Raw genomic sequence first — 23,194 nt, 5'->3', positions numbered from 1 at the left:
TCTAAAACGTGGGCCTATGCCGAAGGTAGTTTATGCAGTCTAAAAATGCGGCCCGTTCCCGCGGATTTTTGCAGTTAAAATTGTGGGCCGATGCCGAAGATGGCGCAGTGAAAAAAAGTTTAAACAGTCTGAACCTCCTGCTCCTCCTCACGCGAGGGGTGACGTGATAGAGTGCCGTGGGCAGTGACTCTGCCCCAATCTCCCTCCCATCTCAATCAGGGAAAGATTGTCTCTGATTTCCAACATTTTTTTTTTACTTGCATTCATGGTAACAGAGCATCACTGAAGGGAAAACAATCAGTAGATTGCAGATTTGGACATGAGTTTACCGCCCACGCATACGCCCACGCACGCCCACGCACATCTTCGCTTGACTACCACCCTACGCTGGTCAGCAACCTTCAGCCCACCCCTGTTGCTTCCGCAAGAAATCAAACCTTTCCACCTGGTGGAGTTTTGAGTTATCGGTAACACGATTGAATTTGTAGTTATCCGACCCGTCAGATACATGCGTCAGGATCAACCCCTCACCTCGACAACACATGCAGCAGGGATTACACGATGGCAGGGCACCACGCGACGGGGGGCAACCGCTGCCCAGTTAACGTGTATCTGCGGTGCGTCTTTCTTCATCTGACCCGCCAATGTGGCAATCATACGATGTCATACGATCGTCAGCTCTCGGTGACTGGAGAAGAAAATAAGACAAGACAGAATGTTCTGTGATTGGTTGGTCATCGGGTACCTTTCAGATTTAATTTGCAAGGACAACATAAGGAACTTCATATTTGGAGATGTTACATTTAATGTGGCTCGTTAAAACAATTTTGTTAACTATGAAAGCGAGATTATGCAGCGAAAGTGAACTACGAAAGAAAGGGCAATGAATCGCGTTCTGTGCCAATGGCGATGGCATGAGACTAGTAGCAGCGGTGGGAGTATGGGAGTAGCGAAGGAGTTTCCTGTTCGGGCACAACTAATGAATATAATTTTTAAAATTTTATATGCGTGTCTAAGGATTTAGAGCGTGACGTTGAGGGACAGTTTGGTTGACAGCTCATAAGTGATAAACACCAGAGGGAAAAGCCTGTAGAGGTGCACGGAGTTTTCTCTCTTATTCCTAGCACTTCATTTTGTTACGACTCGTTTTCAATACGTTGGGCTCTCATCTCTAGCGCACCTCTGCTCTGTGTTCTGTTCCGTTCTGTTCATCCATCCTGTGTTTCTTGCGCCGTTCACAAGTACGCATGAATACGTGTCTCTCAGTTCTCCGAGGCCCGCACACATACATACATACATACATACATACATACATACATACATACATACATACATACATACATACATACATACATACGTACGTACGTACGTACGTACGTACATACATACATACATACATACATACATACATACATACATACATACATACATACATACATACATACATACATACATAGTTTTACGTAATAGTTCTGCGGAAATCCGCAAGGTGGAGAGAAGTAATTAATAATGGGAAAATCAGACATCCACCCGTTCTCAGCAATTGCTACAAAGGAAACCCATACGGGTTCCTCGAAAGAAAAGCCTCGCAGTTGAAGAAAAATTCGTCCTGGTCCGGGATTCAAACCCGGGACCACCGCCTTTCCGGGGCAGCCGCTTTACCATTTGAGCTAACCAGGCATACATACTACGTGTCCCACGTTACTTGTCCCAAAATAAAAATTATATGCAAGTGTCACGCAGCTGGACGGAACCAAGGTAGTCTTGTTTGCCGTCTCTTGGAGCAAGTCAGGCTATTTTTAATATTTTGTCCAATTACATAATTAGTTATTATTAGTTCATCAAATTCTCAAATATTATATTCAGTGCAAAAGTGCCAATCATAAAATTATACACCTTCCTGAAAATTTTCCGGTCCAGCTTTCTGTTGCTCAATACGTTGTATATAAAACTTTTTTACAAGCCTAAAAGAAAGCCCGCGAAATAAAAAAAAACAAAGAAGGTGCCGCGCAATTAGTCGCGTGGCACTTTAGGCGAACGTGCGGCAATATACAAATATGGTAAGCGACGGCAAACATATTACCCTGATTCTGCACACCTACGGGGCACTTGCATATTTCCAAATTTTGGCACAAGTTACGTGGGACACATGGTAGGCCTATACGGTCGTCCACTGAATGTTAGGGGAAACATGATTACTATTCAATGCTCATAGTAGCTTCAATTTGTCATTAAATCTTGCTGACTAACCTTTCATTAAGCAATATCAACATTATATCGGCATTGGATAGGGCACATTTCCCGCGTATTGTAGAAGAAACTCTGAAGTTATGCTGACCTAATTACACTAATGAGGTGTTCCCGACGTTGCGGATTTGATTACCGGCCGCGATGGTGTATAGCTTTCCGACTGGGTGGAGAGGAAGAACGCACGCACGCACACTCATGATAAACACCTATCCTGGCGGAGGGTCGTTTCGGACTACATTTGAAACTATGCGAGAGTGGCTGAAAAGAAACGCATTCAAGGACAAGTGCCGAATTTTGTTCATGAACAATGCCTCCTTCCGGGGACCTGCTTCGCTTATGTAACCTGTCCTTTTTCGCGGAGCAGCCTTTTGCCGATATGGCAATGCGCGGTCGCAGTGGAGCGCCGTGTGCGTGGCTACGTTCCTTACGTGACCGTGGCACTTACATCCGTAGCGAGAAGGAGCGGGGACGCCGTGCGTGCTTTCAGGAGCAAGATGTGCTTTAGAGGCCCGCTCATTCAATAGTTTGTTGACACGCAAGGATCGTTGAAACACGTTCTTTATGCGCACGTAATGCACTCAACTACTTCCGTCACTATAAGAGACGAGAGCAACAGGAAGCGGGCTGCTCGTTTCCGGTTCCGGTGAAACGACTATCGCTCCTGCTGACCGATGGCGACTTCGTTTAGGGGCTTAACCGCGCGTGTTCGGTGACTCTGCAAATGGATGACGTGTTTTGTCAAATGTCACGACAGTAGCATGACAAACAACCGCGGATAATTACCGGAATTTCCTACCCGTGTCCGCTGACCAGGGAAGTATGCACAAATGCATCGTTAATCGCCATGATGGAAAACGGCTGTCCTGAGCCGCGACTGGTGCGGATATATCGCTTCTCATATCGCTAAAATCGCAATATTCATAATGACTGTCGCTGTTTAAGGTGCCGAGCTGCGGCCTGTGAGTGGTGTTGTAATGCAAGGTCACGGATTATTTTTAACCGTCCGGTGTTCTTTAACATGCACCCGTGTCTAAGTCCATATGAGCGTATTGCGCTCCCATATGAATACGTCCACTATGACCAAGAACTGTACCCGCAGCAGCGCGAACAACAGCACAGTGTCACATCCATTCAGAGCCTTTGAAGCCAGTCGCAATATTTGAATAAACAGTGGCAGCACGCCATCAACCATTGCCGTAAAGTGCTGCGCACTGCCACGAATGTTTGTTTATTTGTATTTGCTTGTAACCACCGATGTTCCAGACTCCGTGGCCACTATGCTTTCTTCTGGTTCGAGAGATTTCGTACTCCGCTCTGCTTACCTCTCTCCATCAAATATTCACCAGCAATTAAAGGAAATACCGTGGTACTGCCAACGTATTGTTTGGCCGTTCCTATCAAAAGAAAGGAAAACGAAAGCACGAGGCCGGTGGCAGACGCCACAACGCCGGCGTGGCTCATTGTGCAGTCGGCCACCAGAACGCAAAGTGCGCAAGCAACGCGTGCGCGCTTTATGTTTTTCGACACCATGTCGCAGAGCGAGAGCCCACGAATTTTAATATGAACGCGGGCGACATATTAGCAACCCGCGGAAAGCAATTGCTAGTTTCGTTTTCGAATTGCACGCCACCCTCGCCGCGGACGGCTGTTAAATTTTAAGCAAAATATAAATGATATACTTTTATAAACTAAAATGTGTCAATTGTGCTTGCTGTTGCAGTGTTTTTATAACTAATAATATAATAAAATTAAACAACTGTTATTGGATTAATGAAATAGCTTTCACTTTCCCTCCCCTGAGCTTGTCGGTTTCGTCTGAAACTGCGACGACTGACGGCTATTCAGCTCATCTGGCTTAGGCGCTCATGCTTGTTGTGGACGTTGTTGAGAGTTGTGGGCGTATTCATTGGCTTTGGCGACAATTTCCCCCTTCGCTGAAAGACTGATCATGAGAAACTGCGGGAAAAAAAGATTAAATCATGGGTTTTTACGTGCCAAAACCACACTTTGCTTATGAGGCACGCCGTAGTGGGGTCTCCGGAAATTTGGACCACTTGGGGTTCCGTAACATGCACCTAAATGGAAAACTTCGGAACCTTCCGCATTTGCGAGGTGTCAAGGCAGACGAGCTCGAATCAGATGACGAGACGGCTATGTCGGGGAATTAAAACACTTATGCGGCTCTGTGGTGTATGCCAGATTCTCTCGATCCCTCAAAGACGACAGGTAAGCGATATTCTGTTCCACAAGCGTTTGATCTTCGTTATTCAAGCATTTTCGCGTAATCGCGGAAACCATATCCGAGCTGCAGTAGCTTTGTGCCTTTGTTTGATGAAATCTTAGTTTAACGTACAATACGTTCGATGAGTTTTCCTTAATTTTATTCTTGCTTAGCGTATCAATAAATATTTTGCCCACCTACGCTGACGTGCGCAATCGAAAAAAAAAAATGCAGGTTTGTTGACAAACGAACTGATTCTGGCGTTCATTCATTGCTGTGTCTCAAGGCACGCATTGAGCTTGCAAAGATTCTCTATCGCCACGAATAAAGGTCACACTACCTGCTTTGCATTCGTGGTTTTTAGTTTTTCTGAAACACGGTTCTTTACAGATAGCAAAGAGAAAAAGAAATCGCCCGTAAATGAACAAGAGAAATGCCCTGCAGACGTTGAAGCCGTTCGTGAAACCAGGCTCTTGGGAAGCCAGGTCTTCCTTCAGGGCGCGGCGTGTGTTGGATGGTTCGTCGGTGTTCGAAACGTTAACGAAAAAAAAACAAATTAAACTAAGGTTTGTGTTTGGTTTCCAGTTGCTGGCACGCTGCGTGAATAGCGCGCAGAAGCCAGGGCTCAGCGTAGCGACACTCGCGCAGCAAGGCTGAGCCGGCCAACCTCCGAGCGGCCGGCGACACGAAAAGAGGGCGAAGAGACGGAGAGTCTAGGGAGCCAGAGTTGTGCCGAGGTACGCCACGTTGGGCTTCAAAGTTATGCGGGAAAGCCACTTCCCGCACGTGTAGGAACCGCGCTCACACGGCATTGCTAGCAGAGCTTCTTTTTCTTTTTTTTCGCTTTTTTTCATTCTTTATTATTTTGCGAGTACAAGTCGATCGCTCAACTCATGATTACTAACCTGGATTTTAAGCTTGTGCGTCTTATTATCTAATTATTACTTAAAATGCAGCTTGTCTCGATCACTTACACCGGCGCATGGTGGCAACGTCTCTGAGACTTTCCATTTTAAATGCAAAGCGTCGAATATAAAGCTATGCTTTCATAGGTACACTGCAAATTTTACAGGCATGCATGTGACCACGGCTGGCGACATCTGAAAGACGTGAACGCGCGTATTCCAAGAAGAGTACTGTCACCTCGCACATTCTGTGTGTGTAAAGTGCGAAAGTAAATTCGATACAGGTGAACGACACGAGGAATTGCATGCACTCATACATTGTTAGCAGTAACCACCCTCCCTCCCGCCCGGCTATGTTGATTCTAATGATTCCAGTGTATCCTTGCTGCGTTTTACACGTCGCAGACAAATTTTGTTGTGTTATGGATCTCATATGTAGCAGACACACACGATGACTAACGCTGCATGTCTTATGTGTTTATTGCGCGAGTGAGCACGAGGTTGCGTGATCAAATTCCGGCTTCGGCGGCCGCATTTTGATGGGGGCAAAATGCAAAAACGCCCATGTCCCGTGCATCGGGAACGCGTTAAAAAAACCCTGGTGGTGAAAATTAATCCGGAGTCCCGCACTACGGCGTGCCTCATAGTCAAATCGTGGTTTTTCGACGTAAAACCCCAGAATTCAGTTCAATTCTATTGTACGAGTAAAGTTCTTATGGGTAGATTGAATTGTGCAACTTCTGCATCGCCGTGCTTAGATAAACACACACACACACACACACACACACACACACACACACACACACACACACACACACACACACACACACACACACACACACACACACACACACACACACACACACACACACACACGCACACACACACACGCACACACACACACCCTTTTTTCACACCCCTTCGTACTGCAAGAGGTGTCAGGGCGTCGTATGACATTGAATCCGCAATTGAATCGTGAAGAAACCTATCACATATATAACATATCTTTTGGCGAGCAGCATCGAGTAATTACAGCAACAAGAATAACAACAACGCTATTGTCAATTGTGCTTGGTCGACCGGTTCCTGCGGAGCGTTGGGTTCTCTGCGGCGCCGTGAAACCCGTTTTGACCACGGGATGGCGCTCGCGAATAGCGGCGCTAGAATCGCTGGAGGCGGCGCGAGTGGCGCGCGGAAAACAGTGGCGCAACTCCAGCTCCCTAAAGGCAGCTTATGCAGTAATTCTAGCTTGACGTAATTGTGACGCGATTTGACACGGCCAATAGGAGGCATACAATGTTTCTGCCTCTTGATTGTTAGCCCGATAATCACTTCTTTAAGCATGGTTCATGGTTTTTGACGCGCTTCCGGCTAAATGTGCGCAACTTTCCTAGAGGGTGCGAGCCACAGCTCATAGCGGCTTATCAACGGGCCATCAATAAGTATAGACATGATAGCTGTTACCGAGAAGTACTATTATGAGACACTTTTACTAGCGCGTACGTGTCTTGACGCAAAAGCGCACAGCGCGAAAATATGCCCTTAAACTAACTCCTTAAATAAAACCTATATAGGCACTCGCTACAGGGTGCTGTTCTTGGCGAGGTAGCCATGAGGATGCCGAGGCACACGTTGGAAGGCTTTGGCGATGATGTGTCTGTTTCGCGAATCCTTCTCCAGAGGAGCCGGTTTAAGACGGTCAGTAGACATGGTGTCCTTCCATCCGTTGATTAAAATGATGAAGTGCTTGGATGCCCGGCTCAGGACTTTCAAGGACTTTTTATGACCGTTGTAGTGGAATATGGATTGCGTGAACGAAAAAACCAGTCAAAAACACAAAGGACAAGAGGAGAGGTTCACACCAGTCGTTGTGGTGCTTGTCCTTTGTGTTTTTGACTGCTTTTTAGAGCGCAGCTCTTTGGCGTCCGTTCCTGGGTTTCGCGTCGTCGTCGTCGTCGGCCTCGTAACCAGCTCCGCCCCCCTTTCATCCCCCCAGCGCTAGCAGCGACCGACTGATACCGCTGGATGCCGCTGACGCCGCTAGAGATTCAAGATAACGTGACTGCATAGAACACCGTCGCCGCCATGCAGAAATAGGAGGAAAGGGTCCCCCCCCCCCCCCCCCCCCTGTTCTTGTGTGGCGGATAGGGGTTGACTCACTATCGGCGTCAGCGGCATCAGTCAGTCGCTGCTATCTCTTCCCTTCTCCCTTTATCGTGTTGTCCGCTTGCTGCGCGCGCTTCTGCCCCCATCGTTTGCCGCTGGGTGTACACGCCGCCCCCCTCCCCCCTCTTCCTGCGAGTCTCGGGTTGTGGGAGAATGCGGGAGAAGATCCCGTTCCTCTCACTCGTAACGCGTCCCACGGCTGTGACAACCTCGCGAGGCACTTGTATAGATCTCGTCTTTGAGAATCAAGCATTGGTGTACCAAGTCGAACATATATCAGCCTATTTCTCCGACCACAAAGCTTCCTTCATGACTGTCAAGAACTGTTAGTGGAGTCTTTGTTAAAGGAATACGTGTGAAAAATAAAAAAAAAATTCTGTGATAGCGCATACATGTGTTGCTCGATTTCTTTGCCTCAATCTATCGAAAAGGTGAAACAGCTTATTTGCTGCGCTCAAATTTCGCATTAGGAAGTAACGTAATCGTCGGTAATTTTTTTCGTTCAAGTATGTACCAACTGGCCCAGATTTCAACCCTTCTGCAATGGATTGCGTTGCCTCGTAAGAAAAGTGTGTGCAGTCACTATAAGGTGTTGGCTGACAGGTGTTCCGGCGAATTGAGCGAAAAGGTAGTGGAACGATGGCGTCCATCATTTCTCGAAGCCGACTTGCGTATATTCAGTGAAGTCAATGGACCGGGTGATGAATTCTCGTTAAACAATTCCCAAGTTAACAGGAGCGTTCTGCAGAAAACAATCTCAGCCGCGAATCACTGCAAGTCGTTCTTGAGCGCACTCCGGAGGTCCAGTACAAAGAGAGTAAGCCGCTCTGTCCACAGAATCATCTTGTCAGGAAAACGTGAAGGCGGCATTTTAATGTTATATAACGAAAACGATCGATGATGTCGTTAGACTCAGCATGGTAGGCAGTGGTTTAATGTTTGTGAAAGCAAGTATTCTCGACATGCCGCGGAAAAGTGCAGAAAACTATGCGGCCGGTTAATTTTTACAGGAGCCCACACGCCTAAAGATAGACGCTCGCTTCAGATTCTGTTCCACTGATTGTATTTAAGTCTTGTCACCCATCGAAAAGAGTGCCTGACATCAACAATAACGTAAGTGTGGAGTTCTGCCAGTCAATGATGAAAGGGAAAGAAGTAGGAAAATTGATAGAATCGTTACAAAATATGACCCCTCTTTTTCAACGTTACGCCTACACTATAGCACTGGGGGCATCGTACGTGTGTTTATGTGTGCTTACAGATATATAAAAATTGTTTGTAAAAATTTGATCTTCCGTAACGAGGTTGTGTTTTCGTGTCTGTACATGTACCAGCGCTATGAGGAGCGCAGCGTAGAAAACAGGTACAAACACAGCGCGGTGTCTGTATTCGCTCTGTGCCAGAGAAAGGAAACTTTCAATGTCGGTGTTAGAAGCGCGCAGAAGTTACTTTTCTACACATATACATTAGATACGTTAGAACGAGCGCACAGTGTCTTTCTTTTTCCTCCATGCCATTTGCAATAATACGGCCGCTCATCCTGTCTTGCAAGCGTCATATTTATAGGGGCACAAACTCTCGGCACTAAATAGCTACGGATGTGCGAATATTGTATAGTTCGAGTATGACTCGGAGAGTCTTCGCTGTTCGACTCGCATTCACTTCGAGGATTCAAGTTTGTCACGTTGTCATGACGACAACACACTGTCAAAAGCGTGATTTCGAAACGTTAACTCTTTATTGCGTGAACCTGTGCCCAGCAAAATAACTGGCACTCAAAGCTCGACGATAGTAGCCAGCACAGTCGGCAATCGTCGAAATCTGACCAGCGGGTCAAGCTCGTCGGCTTTTACACAAGACTCGTCGAATATTCCAGCGTAATCACTGGTGCGCGCGCGCGCCTTCCAGAAAGTACTGCACAGTTCATGCCGTGCATACAATGAGATTACACAAGGTTCGGTGACCGTCAGACACCGGATAGAACCATCGATAACATTCAAGAAACTTCCGATACATGCAGGCGCGTCCTGCGCTGAGCGATAACATTTAACATTTGTTAGCCGGTGAAAAGCGGTCACCCGAGAAAGGTAAACAATTACACGCGTCAATAATACAAATCGTCAAATATTCGTTTCTGTCCGAATGATATACGGGATAACAAAAGTCGTTGCATCGCGGTGTCAAATTCCGGCCACGGCGGCCGCATTTCGATGGGAGCGAAATGCGAGAACACCCATGTACTTAGATTTAGGTGCACGTTAAAGAACCCTTCAGGTGGTGCAAACTATTCCAGAGTCCTCCACGACGGCGTGGCTCACAATCAGATTGTGTTTTTGGCACGTAATACTGCATGATTAATTCTTTTAAGTCATTGCAGTCTACAGGGAGACTGTTCTGTACTGCGTGAAAACCGCAGTTGTTGCGCGGGCGTACCAGTTCCTGAAGGAACGGATGGTGGAGATCATTGTGCACAATGGTTTCTAGTTGTTAAATAATCATGTCATTTATTAATTAGCCTACGAATTAGCGGTCTCGTTTAATTCAAAACGTTATATTATTTGGCCAGTGTAACTACATTTGGATTCCTTTAGGATGATTTGCGACGCTATAGCATTAAACTTATCTCACTAAACGAGCAGACCAATCCGCTCCATGCATCTGGTGACTCTCTGTTCCATTATGTATCTTATTACTGTCAATGTTTAGTGAACCAAGTACGATCACCTTTATGCTATATCTGATTTAGAAGCTTACCAGTTGACTTGATGCTCAGTTGTTAACGCCCAATCGGATGTATCAACGCAAATAAATCTTGATTTTTTTTTCTTTACCGAACGGACTCCATGCAACCTTTAGATTCCCATTTCTTTTGAAATTGGAAATATTCGGTATCTGATTTGATATTCGAAGTATGTTTTTTACGTGCTTATTAGATTACATAGAAAACTTAGCTTTTCGAATCGCTTTACTTTATACTGGATAAGGCCGGGTCTATCCAATCTCGATTCTCAACTACCTCGAGGAAAAAAGTTGCAATGGTTATTACGAAAATAAATGAACCTTCAAGTTCTTTTTTCTGAACTTGGAATCCAAGCCTCAGTGCAACGCCACGGATTTCAAAGCTTTTTTTGGCTGTTCCGAGTCGGTTTCGTTCAGGAAAAAAAAAAAATCAAGATTCGTAACTTTCATTTTTTGATAACCTTAGAAGCCATCGTAGTCTTTGTTTATTGATAAGCAATTGACCTGTCTCCAATAAGCTAATCTATGACGTCACAAGCAGATAGTGCGGCACCTCAAAGGGGGCGTCGTTAGCCGTTTTTCTTTCTTGTGTGTTTTCTCGCTTGCCGAGCCACCGCTCGCGCTAAGACTGTCTGTTTTGCCGTTTCGCAAATTTAATTTCGGCGTCATTTACCAGCCCACAGGCTCGACCTAATAATACAGTTTAGTGTCGCTTTCTTAAAGGCGTCGTTCTCACCGATGCGATAACTGCGCTGCTCGCCGCGCGGCGACATCTTCACGCAGCGCCACGATGACGTGTGAAATGAGGCTGGAAAAGTTGTGCCTGCGCCCAAGAAAGCGAGCGACCTCGTGTCGTGCCCTTGCTGGCCTGCAGGGAGATGGTGAAAGGGGGAGGGTTCAGTCCCCCCCCCCCCCCCCGTTCGCTCTTGTGCTCTTGATATACGCGCTCAGAGTTCGTTACCGGGATTGGTCCCAATTGGCCGCCCTTGGCGCCAACCTTTCGCGCGTGAACCCGGAACATGGCCCTCGTTTCCCGCCTTCCCTCTCTTTGTTCGGTCTCTGCTTTCTTTTTCCGGATGCCCCGAGGCGCTCCGCAATTAATTATTTGCCGTCCGAGGCAAGCGAATTAACGAGATATCGCCGCCGGCAGTTCCGATCCGGAAAGGCCGCGCCGTGCGCTGCCAAGCCAACGCGGCTCGGGCGCTCCGGCGGAGGCCGCGTGACACGGGCCCGCTCCGAGGGCGAGAGAGAGGCGGCAGGCCAGGCGGCATAATAAGGCGCCGTCGACTCGATAATAAGGGAACAGCGACGGTCCGTCGGCGCGCGTCGACATTTGGCGGCGTCCGCGCGCGCGGTGCCCGCTTTTAGGGTCTCCCCCAATTTCTCCCTCTCTGTTTTCACTGTCATTCGTTTTTGTTGCCGCAGAACCTTGTTAGCTCTCTAGAGACAGCGATTGTTCCACTACCGAACGCATTTTGAATTCGCGTATACGCGTTTTCTTGTTCTTCGCACATTTCACGCCTTTGGAGGCTCAGTTCATGGCCGGCTTCTTTAGTTTTCTTTCTCTGGGATTTTTTGGGTTCAGCCCTTCCTTCACAGTCTTTCTCACGACCTACACTCTTGGAGTCAGAATTTAGGCTGTTTTTCGGTATGTCTGCGATTCAACGTTGTTGCAAACGGGACACCTTGTTGCTGGCGCAACCAGCAAGGCGCCCGGCAAACGTCCCAGAGATACAAGTGGTCCCGCGGCGAGAGGCGACTTCTGCTACTTCCTGTCGAAACTCACGGTGATTTTATCTATTTATTTAATGCATGTACTAGCATAAATGTGTGTGCGTAGTGGTGACTGTTCTAAATTGATTCATAAGCAAGAAACAACACGAAGGAAATCAATTAAAACAACATTATAGATTACAGAAATGACCTAAAGAACAACCAAACAAACGTTTATCGTGTTTTCAGACGCCTCGACAACACTGCCTGGCGTGGCAGTACAAAGCAACTGCCGTGACCACTTCACTTGACGTCAGGCCACTGTCGGCCTTCAGAGCCCAGCGGATAGTATAAGAACCCGTGTGAGAGGTGTACGCCGACTGCGATGAACTGCCGATGGTGTTGCTGCTGCCACTGCCGGCGGCGGCCGGCTGACACGCCTCTCGCCGGTCGCCGATCGATGCGAGGCAGTAACGCCCTCCGGGACTGGGGATCGACCAATCGGCCAGCCTCGTCGGCTGTAGAGGAGAGGCGGAAGTGACGTCGCCGCGCACACTCCCATCAGTTCCCAGGACGCCCTCCTTCATTCTCCGCGTTCGACGGCAGCCGTCGCGCTCTGCTTCCCGTTCTTCCCGAGCGCCGTCTGGAACGAGCGAATTTGAGGGATGTAGAGGAGTGCGCGGTGGAAAGCCGAGGGTGCGCAGGGAAGAGCGGGATCAGAAATCTGGAATCTTAAGTGGCGCGCCTCCGCGAGCTGGCGGCGAGGGAGGGAAGCACGTCGGACGGGAGCGGATGAGCGACGAGCAGATGAACGAGGGAAGTGGGGAAGTGGGGAAGGGAAGTGTCGAGGGGAAAGGATTTCGTTCTCCCCCCCTCCTTTTTTTTCGAAGGGCGCGCGCGCGCGCCGGCAGTCAGCAATGGAAGCGGCCGCCAGTCGGCAACGCGCTTTTGTTCGGGACGCACAGCGACCATGGACGCTGCTGCCTCGTCACGCACTTGCCCTCATGCAAGCTCGAACTGGGCACAGACATCAGTCGAACGAGCGCCCCTAACCGACAAGGAGAGCGTGTAGAGTTAATTTCACTGCTCGCCGCTCATGTGCTGCGCTCATGTCTTCGGCGTGCGAGCGGGAATTCGAAAAAGTGTTGCAGCTAGTCCCGGCACAGTGGTGGTAGCCAAAGCGCGTGCGGCGTAAGACACAGTTTCGGAATCCGTACCGTCTGAGTGACACTCGGCACGAGTCGACATCACCGGCTCGGCCAAGGACTTCTCTTTTCCTCACCGCCGGTGAACCTCCTTTGCACCGCGTGCAACGTACTGTCGCGTGCTCCCGCCGTCTCCAGCACTCTGCGAAGCCATCGACCAGAGGCGGCCACGGCGCTAGCGAGCGAGTTTTGACGAACTCGGAGCGTTCACCCCTTCCCTCAGGCAGGTGAGCTGCAGCACGCGGTTGCACACATCTGCTGCATTGGAAATATATTGGTTAGGCACTGAGGCGTAAACTAAGTGGTTCGGCTTAGTTAACGTCTCGGTGAACCCTACTGATACATGCACTGAAGGCGCTAGGTGAGCTTTACTGAATATTCAATCCTGCCTCTCTTATTTAACATTCAGAAGCACTCGAAATCATAATACAGTATGTCAAGTAGTGCATGCGAGGCTTTAAACTATATGTCATGGTGTGCATAATCTTTTAAGCTTTATGATTCGGGTTCTCTTCAGAGCATGTGCCCTTCACGCTCTTCCTCAACGCCTTGCAGTTTCCTGAAAGTTTATTTTGATTCAGTTGAAGGTAATTGACGAGTCTACCATGCGTGTAGTTCAGAGAGCGGCGTCATTCATAAATGCGCAATCTGGCCTTATAAGCACGCACGAAATGCGGTTTTCAGTGGAAAAAAGAAACGTGAACATTGAAAAATGTTTTTAGTTCAATATAGAAAAGAAAGAATACGTAGAGATATGCGCCTAAACAAATGAATGTTCAAGTATTTGCTTATGTGCAATTGTCTTTCAGTGCCACAGCGCTTCTGAAGCTCCAAATGAAATGAACACACATTTTGATCAACTTGTGATAGGTTTTATAAATACAAAGTCAACTTGGCGCACGAAGCATTGCGCGGTTTGCGGTTGCGCGTATAATCAATTCCAATGAAGTATGTTATAGTCCAACTTTATAGTCCAATATTTATTAACCTCGAAGGGAATCGACAATGTGAGAATATCTTTTACGTTTATCTGCACATACATGCGAAGTTGTATTGCCGCTATAGGTACACCTAGGTATGGAGATGTGCTTGGAGTTCACTGAACGTAAACAACACAAATCTTAGACTCATAACGAGATAGCCGCTTTACAGCGCCAACCTTTTCTTTATATTCGGCTTGATAATTCTTGCTCCATGGTGCATGTGAGGCGAACAGGCGCATAAAGGGATGGGGAATGTAACAATCACATGTTCGAGCTTGCTACGACAAATAAATAATGGTAAGAATAATTTGCTGATAATTTCAGATTGGGCTCGATGCACCGCTGTATCAGGCCCGAAGTTACGCAGTCAAACGATGTTTGCTTTCTAGGAAATGTCACTTCAGTGGCGTTACATTTCTCGGGCGTCATCGACGTGTCACCGCCGTTTACATTATACTTGCGCTTCACTTTTCGCTAACACCGCAGCTACTGCAACGCCTCTGATGTTATATATATATATATATATATATATATATATATATATATATATATATATATATATATATATATATATATATATATATATATATATATATATATCGGCTAAATAAAAAAAACATATTCTAGGATTTAACGTGCCGGAATTACGACCTAAATATGAGGCACGCGGTGGTGGGGGTCTCCCTCCGGATTAATTTTTGACGAGCTGGAATTCTTCAACGTGGCCCCGTTATACAGCACACGCGCATTTCTTTTGCATTACTCCCCTCCCCCGCATCGGAATGTGGCCGGACTGAACCCGATACCTCGAGCACATCAGCGCAACTATGGATAGTGGATGTAGCGCTGCGTGAGCCCGAGTTCTGGGATTGTCGAGAGAAATTATTAGGGTGTCCTGTCACAAACGCACTTTCGAAGCGCGCAGGGCAGTGAAATAATCTCGGCCGACTAGGTTCGAAAGTACAAACGCAGCGACAATGTAGCCAAGCGCTACGAGAGGTTTATACATCAACAGTTCTTTGACGGCCTTTTTCAGACCTTAACAAGGTCGAGCGAGAAGAACAGAAAGGAACCGAGGGGCTCGACCATTCGTCCTACCCACGGAGAATGAGGCCAGCGAAAGCAGGGGCGAATTAGGCGTTCCTTTAACAGAAGGGCAGAAATAACACAAAACACGGATACGAGATTGGACGAGAAGACGACTTGCCAAAGGGCGGGAGTCGAGCCCGCATCTTGCGCGTTACCTGAGTGCGACGCCCTGCCAAGTGAGCTACGGCGGCGGCGGCTGCCTCCCGCGTCGACTTTCCTGAGCACACGCGCGTGTTCACCAGGTCAAGCTCTGGAAGTGCTGGCCACCGCCACTCACAGCCATGGGGGTTTAGTCAGGTCGAGTCATAGTTACCACAACGTGATAGAACACAGACAAAAAAACACACATGGAACAACATTATAGTGTCAGTTTCTCCCTCCCTCCCTCCCTCCCTCCCTCCCTCCCTCCCTCCCTCCCTTTCTCCCTCCCTCCCTCCCTCCCTCCCTCCCTCTCTCTCTCTCTCGTTTCTACCGTTCTTTACCATTTTCTTCCACCATTTGCTTTTAACCGTATATCAGTCTATGTAGCATATAGACTCTAAAAGAAAAGAGGGAAGTTTTGCACCACAATTATTTTGATTAGCAGTATTACTCGGAAGAAAACGATGAACAGAAACGCAGAACCGAAATCGGACAGCGATGTATAGGACCACTGCAGCATTTTACCTGGAGCAATGCAAGTACTCACTCGTTGAGCGTCGACTACGAAATGGAAGCACCAGTTTCAACACGTCACAGAAAAGCAAATATTTCATTACACATCTACACGGACTAAATCAATATATATAGGCAGGCTGTGCGTTCTCCTTGTTTAAACATATCCTCTGCAAAATATGCCCGGGATTTATAGGCAGTTATCGGCTTTCAAATCAAAACAGGCAGTCAGTCAGCTTTGGCACAGTTAAAAAAGTTCATGAAGAATCCCGAGAGGTTCAATGCTCCGCCTGTGCATTGCTTCCTGGGCCTGGGTTAAACGTAATCTTATACTTGTGCTCACGTTCAATTGTACAGATTAGTTGGCCAATGCCGCCTGTTGGTCTGAAAAGCCCGGAAAATTCAAACTTGACAAAATAGATTGCAAACCTGACTCTTTCAAATGACTGTGCCAGGAAACTGATTTATAGCATTTCGCCTGACTGTTACTTTCTGACTTCGAAAAAATGGACTGGCGTTCAACTGATAAAAAGCTTCCCTTTTCAACGTTTTCTCCGCAATTTAGCCCCACGAACGACAACGAGGGTAAGCTAAAGTCTCAAGGAGAGCAAAAACATATTTCGAGACCACGCGGCTTTTAAACTCGGTAAGAAGGTGAAACACGAGGACAACGGGTATATTCGGCTAGAGTTGACATGAAAAGAATCGAGGTCGGCTAAGCCCAAAGAGGGTTCTTTCTCTTATTAAATTTCAACAAAGCGTTATCGTTACCACCAATGCCAGGCGCTAACTGCGTGCACAGTGACGCCGCACATGCGCAGGTGCCACCTCGCCGGAGCGATAACGATAACAATAGAGTGGGACGTTATGAGAAAACATTCTAGTCCGTTGAACGTTTATTTCTTCTTCTTTTTGTACGCGGTGAGCTATCACTGGTTTAGTATGAAGAAATAGAAATGTCGCGAAAAGTTGATGCGTTTTATTTTCTCGCTAGCTTGAGATACAGTACGGGACTGCGTAATAAAAGGCAGTTCCCAGAAGCTGGAAAATGTCTGGGCAATACTTTCTCGATAAGAGAAGGCCTGCGCGCTTTGAGTTATGATGTCGCGCGGGAAGACGTTTCAGTGGGTGCCACGGCCGTCACTTAAAAGGGCATTTTGTTTAGAAGCGTGGGCTTCAGTGGGTGCATTGGTCTTCCAAAAACGACGTCCCAGTAACAGCGCGCGGGCCTTTTGTTGTTTTGTTGATGTGATGTAGGTGGTGTTGGTCGGTGCAGCGTACAACTTAAGCTTTATAATAATAATAATAATAATAATAATAATAATAATAATAATAATAATAATAATAATAATAATAATAATAATAATAATAATAATAATAATAATAATAATAATAATAATAATAATAATAATAATAATAATAATAAAGTAATAATAATAATAATAATAATAATAATAATAATAATAATAATAATAATAATAATAATAATAATAATAACAACAACAACAACAACAACAACATCAGCCTACCTTATGTCAACTGCAGCACGAAGGCTTGACTCTCTGCGATTTACAATTACCCTCATCTTCAGTCGTCCAACTTTATCTTACAGCTGGAAATATCGTTATCTCATCACCCTATTTAATCCTTTGCGGTCATCGACTGTGCTTCCCATCCTTTGGCGCCGCCAATCGTGCTACTATATTAGAACATCGGTCATCTGCTCTACTCACATCACATGTCCAACTCCACTTCTTCCTCCTAGTCAGCGATCATGTAAACACCGTTATATAATTGTGCAATTATGTAGCCACCATTTGTTTTTTCAGCGCATACCACCGGCTCCCTCCCTCTGAACGCTATGCTATGAGCTCGCCCTCAAGCCTCCTCTTTATCTTTGACATTCAGCTCGATAGGTTAGTACTCGTAGAATGCACTGATTGGATACCTTTCTTTTAATATTTCTTTTAACATATAAGCGGAAATATGCGTATAATGTCTTGAGCATTTAGGTGATCATCATTATCAATCAATCATCAATTTTATTTCCTTGAAAAATACAAGGACAGAGGGGCCACGAAAAGCTGCTATCATGAGCAGCTTCATGGGGCAGCTACCCCCCCCCTCCCCCCCCCAATGACAGCCCCAGCGGTCACATGAAAGTTATTAAACAGGCACAGGCTTAAGCACAAATGAAAACAAACTCGGTATACGGACATAAGATGGTGTATATACTCATTGAACAACCAGTCAACTAACAGAAACGTTTTTTAATGCACCGCTCTCTGTGGCAATAATAATTATATGGACGGGATGCCGAAAACCGTACTGCAAAAGGAGGAGTAAACATTTCCATTTTGAGAAGAGTCATAAATAATTCGTCGAAATGATGTGCTTAAAACGTACGCTGTCAGTGCATTTTTATTTGTTTCTGGGTGTTCTTTTTTTTTTTTTGGAAGGAGGCTGCACCTAAGAACTTCTGTGCAAACCATAAAGCACGCTTCACAGTGTTTCTGTCTAACAATCAGAATTTGGACGTGCAATAAAGCGGGCTTTTTAGTTAGCATAGAGGAAATAAGTAGACTTTAAAATATACGAAGTAGAAGAAGGTAGGGTTGGTAGCTTTTTTTTGTGGGGGGGGGGGAGGAGGGGTGTGGACAAGATGGCCAGGTCGCGCCCCGAAATACTCCCTCTCGCTAAGTGATGATGACTCGCTCGGAATGTTATCTTTTTTTATGAGTTCCTAGACGTCTTACCTAATGTTCTTAAACTAAATATATAAATTACATTCTGCGGTGGCTAGTCAATGGGCAGAATGTGAACAAGGACAACAACCTCTAGAAAAGCAGCTTTGGTGCACCCAGAGGGCTCACTAATGAACTCTGTAGTATGTATATGAAAGTTGCGACAAACGAAATTCGCCCTAGGTATAAGAGGGGGGTGATGCATTGAACTCAGTCCAGACCTGCTGAAGAACTTTACTAGGGCACTTTACTGGTTGTTTACGTACGCACGCACACGCGCACACAAAACAAGACAATAAAAAAGTCGTTATTACTCTACAATGTAAACTTATTTGTCGCTAAGGTGACTACATAAATTACAACAGAACCCATCTCACGATGAATGTCGAAATTAAGATGATTAGCATTGAAGCAATGTAGCGGCACACCACCGTATTGCCACCACTGAAACACGTCATGTGTGAGGCGTGTATGGAGCCGGGCTCCTCTCTGGTGCGTCCCTCTGGACATGCTGCGCCATCTAGCGGTACCGCCGTGATGCGCGTGCGTGGCGGGTGTCTGAATACATATGACGCGCGTTTGATTCCGTTCAGCATCGGAGAAGTTTTAAAGGATTTTATTTTGCGATTGAAGAGCGGAATACCCAGAGGCACCTACTCAGTGACCCAAGTTGGTCAAAAGGCTGGTTTAAAACACGCTTCCCTCAGCACAGCAGTGCGATACTCTAACCATTAGACCATGAACTACCAGTGACCTCAGGCGGTGGGAAACCGTTAGAGACACATAAAGAAACATACAAACATCCCGTAAAGTGCGTGAAGAATCCAAAGAATGCTAATCGCATTAAGACTATCTCAATTTAGCGACTCTCTTGCTAAATTACAAACACTGGGAGGAGGAGAAAGAGGAGAAGAAGTATAGATATGGCGCGTTATCACTATAATACGTAAGCTGCGCTCGGGAAACGAAGAAACAGACATATGGAGATAGATGCTTCCTTTTTAAGAACACACAACGCACGCGTAAGAAAGCACACCGTTTGACGCGATGTGATTACTGTAGGTGGATCGTTGGCGCAAGCTAATCGCACGATTCTCTTGGCATATGATTTTTCTATGGCTACTGTGTAGACTTAAACGCTCACATTGAGTCGAGAATGTGCAGTCTTACAGTGCTCTCGCAGTCTATGGGGAACTTCAGCCATCAAGAGTGCGTCAGTACAGAAGGTAACGGAAAAAGACGTGCCAGTGGCAGGTGTGAGTTCATACTTGCAGACAGGCGTTGGCGAATTACGCTGTATTTGAATGATCTAATGTGCTGCGACGAGTGAGTAGGCGAAACTGCCTCTCTGCACCACCCCTTGAGAATGACATGGGCACATGCTGGACTTATTAGTGGGTGCAAACACTAGTAATGAGCGTTAGCCGCAGATTTATTGCCTCTTGCCCATGGTGATGGTATGTACTGCAGTCTCCATTTCCTGACCTTGGGCACCGCAGAGTGCAACACTTCAACAAAGGTTAACGGGTTTTTAAATCTGCCTTTTGTAAATTTACTTTTGCTTCAAGAAGAGGGCCCCACGGCCGGAAAATACTGCGAAAGCTGTGGTGTGAGATAGGGATTGCGTCACCCTGCTCTCAGCGCAAAGGTTAAGAAAGCGAATACTGAAGTAAGACATATATTTCTGTCCTCCCCAAAAAAACTCAGCGACGAAAATGATGCTCCCTTCTGCGAAATTTGAGCACAGCTCTATACGTGTTTACATTTCGTGATATATTGGCGATATAGTGGAGCAGTGTTCGGCACGTTGCAAACGGAGCGAAGTACCTCGCTAATCGGGAGATCGCGAGAGGCAGCGCGTGGCTGACGCGTGGGCGCGATTCACAGCAGCCGCCGCAGACAAACCTCCGCTCATGCAGCGCTTTGTTTCCATATATGGTATCGGTGAATAGACGCCATCTCGTGGCCATCGTCGCCGCGGAGTGCGTCTTGCCCACCACTACGCCTTTCTTACCACATTTTTGCTATACCCTCCTCCTCGACTTTCCTCCTCGCACTCTATTCACTATCACCGCCTTTGATCCCCCGCTGCGCTCCACGTTGGTTCTTCCTTCGCTGTGCTGGTTCGCTCGGTTACGAGGGACGCCGACGCTCGCCACAGGAACGGGCGCCTAAGAGCTGCGCTCTAAAAAGCAAAAACAAAAACAAAAAACGTCGAAGGAGCTCTAAAAAAGCATTCTAACATTTTCATCCCGATTTGGTATTTGCTTTTAGGTTGCCCTCTAAAAAGGTACCTGTAAAGAATGCTTCCTAAATGACGCGCATGGATCAGGAGAAGCATACCTGAACAGAGCGAGTCATAAAGCGTTGCGAAATAAGTGAAGCGCGCAGCTTAGGACAAGGCACATAGAAAAGAGGACGGAACATGTCCCCAAATCATTTTGCTTTCATTTCCGCTGCTGTAACTTTCTCTCTCTCTCTCTCTCTCTCTCTCTATATATATATATATATATATATATATATATATCATCTCATAAGGAGCAAACAAACAATGATACCAAGGGTAGCACAGGGGAAATTACTTCTACTTAGTAATTGAAATAAAGAAATGATAAATTAATGCAAGTGAAAGTGGATGAAAAAACGACTTGCCGCAGGTGGGGAACGAACCCTGGGAGTGTTAGCCAGCGCCACCACTCACAAACCTTGGCGGCGGATGTGGAACATCCTTTCTGCCGCAGGCGTCACGAGGACGTGATCTTTTTTGCTGAAGGCAACTGGTCAATAAACCCACACATGCTACCTGGAGGCATCAGTGTTGATGCCTTCAATTGGTTGAGCCTCGCACGCGTAATGCGAAGACGTGGAATCGTTCCCCACCTGCAGCAAGTTGTTTTTTCATCCACTTTCAATTCCATTAATTTATCATTTCTTTATTTCAATTAGTAAGTACAAGTAATTTCTCCTATGGTGTCCTTGGTGTCATCGTTTGTTGGCTTCTTCTGATATGATTAATAAAAATTGGGCCCCTCACACACACACACACACACACACACACACACACACACACACACACACACACACACACACACACACACACACACGCACACACGCACGCACACACACACACACACACACTTATATATATATATATATATATATATATATATATATATATACATGTATGTAGCAGTTTTGGGAACCTTGCAAAAATAAAAAATGAGGAGGCAGTAGTATCGAGCAATTCAGCGATCCAGAGCTCACAGGAGAATTAGCCTCCTTCTTTAGGTATCCTCCCGCTTTCCAACTGCGAACTCGAAATGATGATAGCCAGAAGAATAAAAAGAAGCAAGATGACAAACTGCTCATAGAAGAACATATTGTTACATAGCTCCATCAAAGACGTTACAGGGAGAAACTATAGAGAGGATATATTTACAAGGCAATGCGGCCAATGCTGCAGCAAAGGTAGGGCTTGCGCGTGCGCACCAAGTAACCACACCCTCGTCCTCTTTATCGTCTAAGCACCGGCCGCAGGATCGCCGCCCGTGGCAGCGTATTTAGCTCTGCTGAGACCATAAATTGCTTGCAAGTGGCTCACGCATTGTGCAGATGTCAACATACTTCTCTATAACGCGCAAACCACGTACTTAGGACTGCGTTGGCGATATCTGAAAATGGCATGTGGCACAAAATCGGCTGGGTGTGAGCTTGCATGACTACGTCTACAGTCTCCATTGATTTCTCTCGCCCCGGTGGTCGGCTCAAGCTTTGGTAGCTGCCTTGGCCCTCAGCAGCGTGTTCTAGACAAATATGTTGACCCCTATACATTCGGATTCATCATAACTTAACGCAAGATACATTCGTTAATACTATTATGAAGTAAAACATAAGTTGAAAAATTAGTTGAACGTAATAAGTTGGCGAAAGTTGCTGTATAGAATACAAGAGTATCTTTACCAAGTGCATGACGAAGCCGTCGCGATCGCTCTTAACTATGACACCGTGACAGTGCGCAGTTTTAAAGCGACTCTATCTTTCTTTGGCTACCGTTTTACATGGTTGGGAGCCGGCTACCACGTATTTCGCCGGACAAAAAGAAGAGAGAATTCGCTGTCTGGTCCTCAGCAACGCCTCCGTCACGACTAACGTCACTCTCGGAATAGCGGGTGCAGGCGCGGGAGACGGGAGATCATAGCAGTTGTAGAGGAGGAGAGTGGCAGGGCGCGTTCTTCGCCGAACGCCAGTCAGCTCTTTCAAATGCCCGTAGTCAGTTTCAGCGTTTAGGAGTTTAGTCTCTTGCTGCGGTTCGCCATGCTTTTCTAAGCAGTCTTCTTCGTACTGGATGCAGTGGTGCCGAGGTCACTCAGCGATGCCATGGGGGCCGTCAGGGAAATTGTGTTGAAAGCCGTGCTAGACCGAGCTAGACCGAGCCTTTATAAACGGACACTTGGGATGAGACAGGAGTGTTGTCTGGGCGCAACCCGCGAGGACGCTTGTCTGCGGAAATAAACGCTTTCCTCTC

This window comes from Dermacentor albipictus, chromosome 1, assembly GCF_038994185.2.
Source record: "Dermacentor albipictus isolate Rhodes 1998 colony chromosome 1, USDA_Dalb.pri_finalv2, whole genome shotgun sequence".
Classification (NCBI taxonomy): domain Eukaryota; kingdom Metazoa; phylum Arthropoda; class Arachnida; order Ixodida; family Ixodidae; genus Dermacentor; species Dermacentor albipictus.
This window is presented reverse-complemented; position numbering follows the sequence as displayed.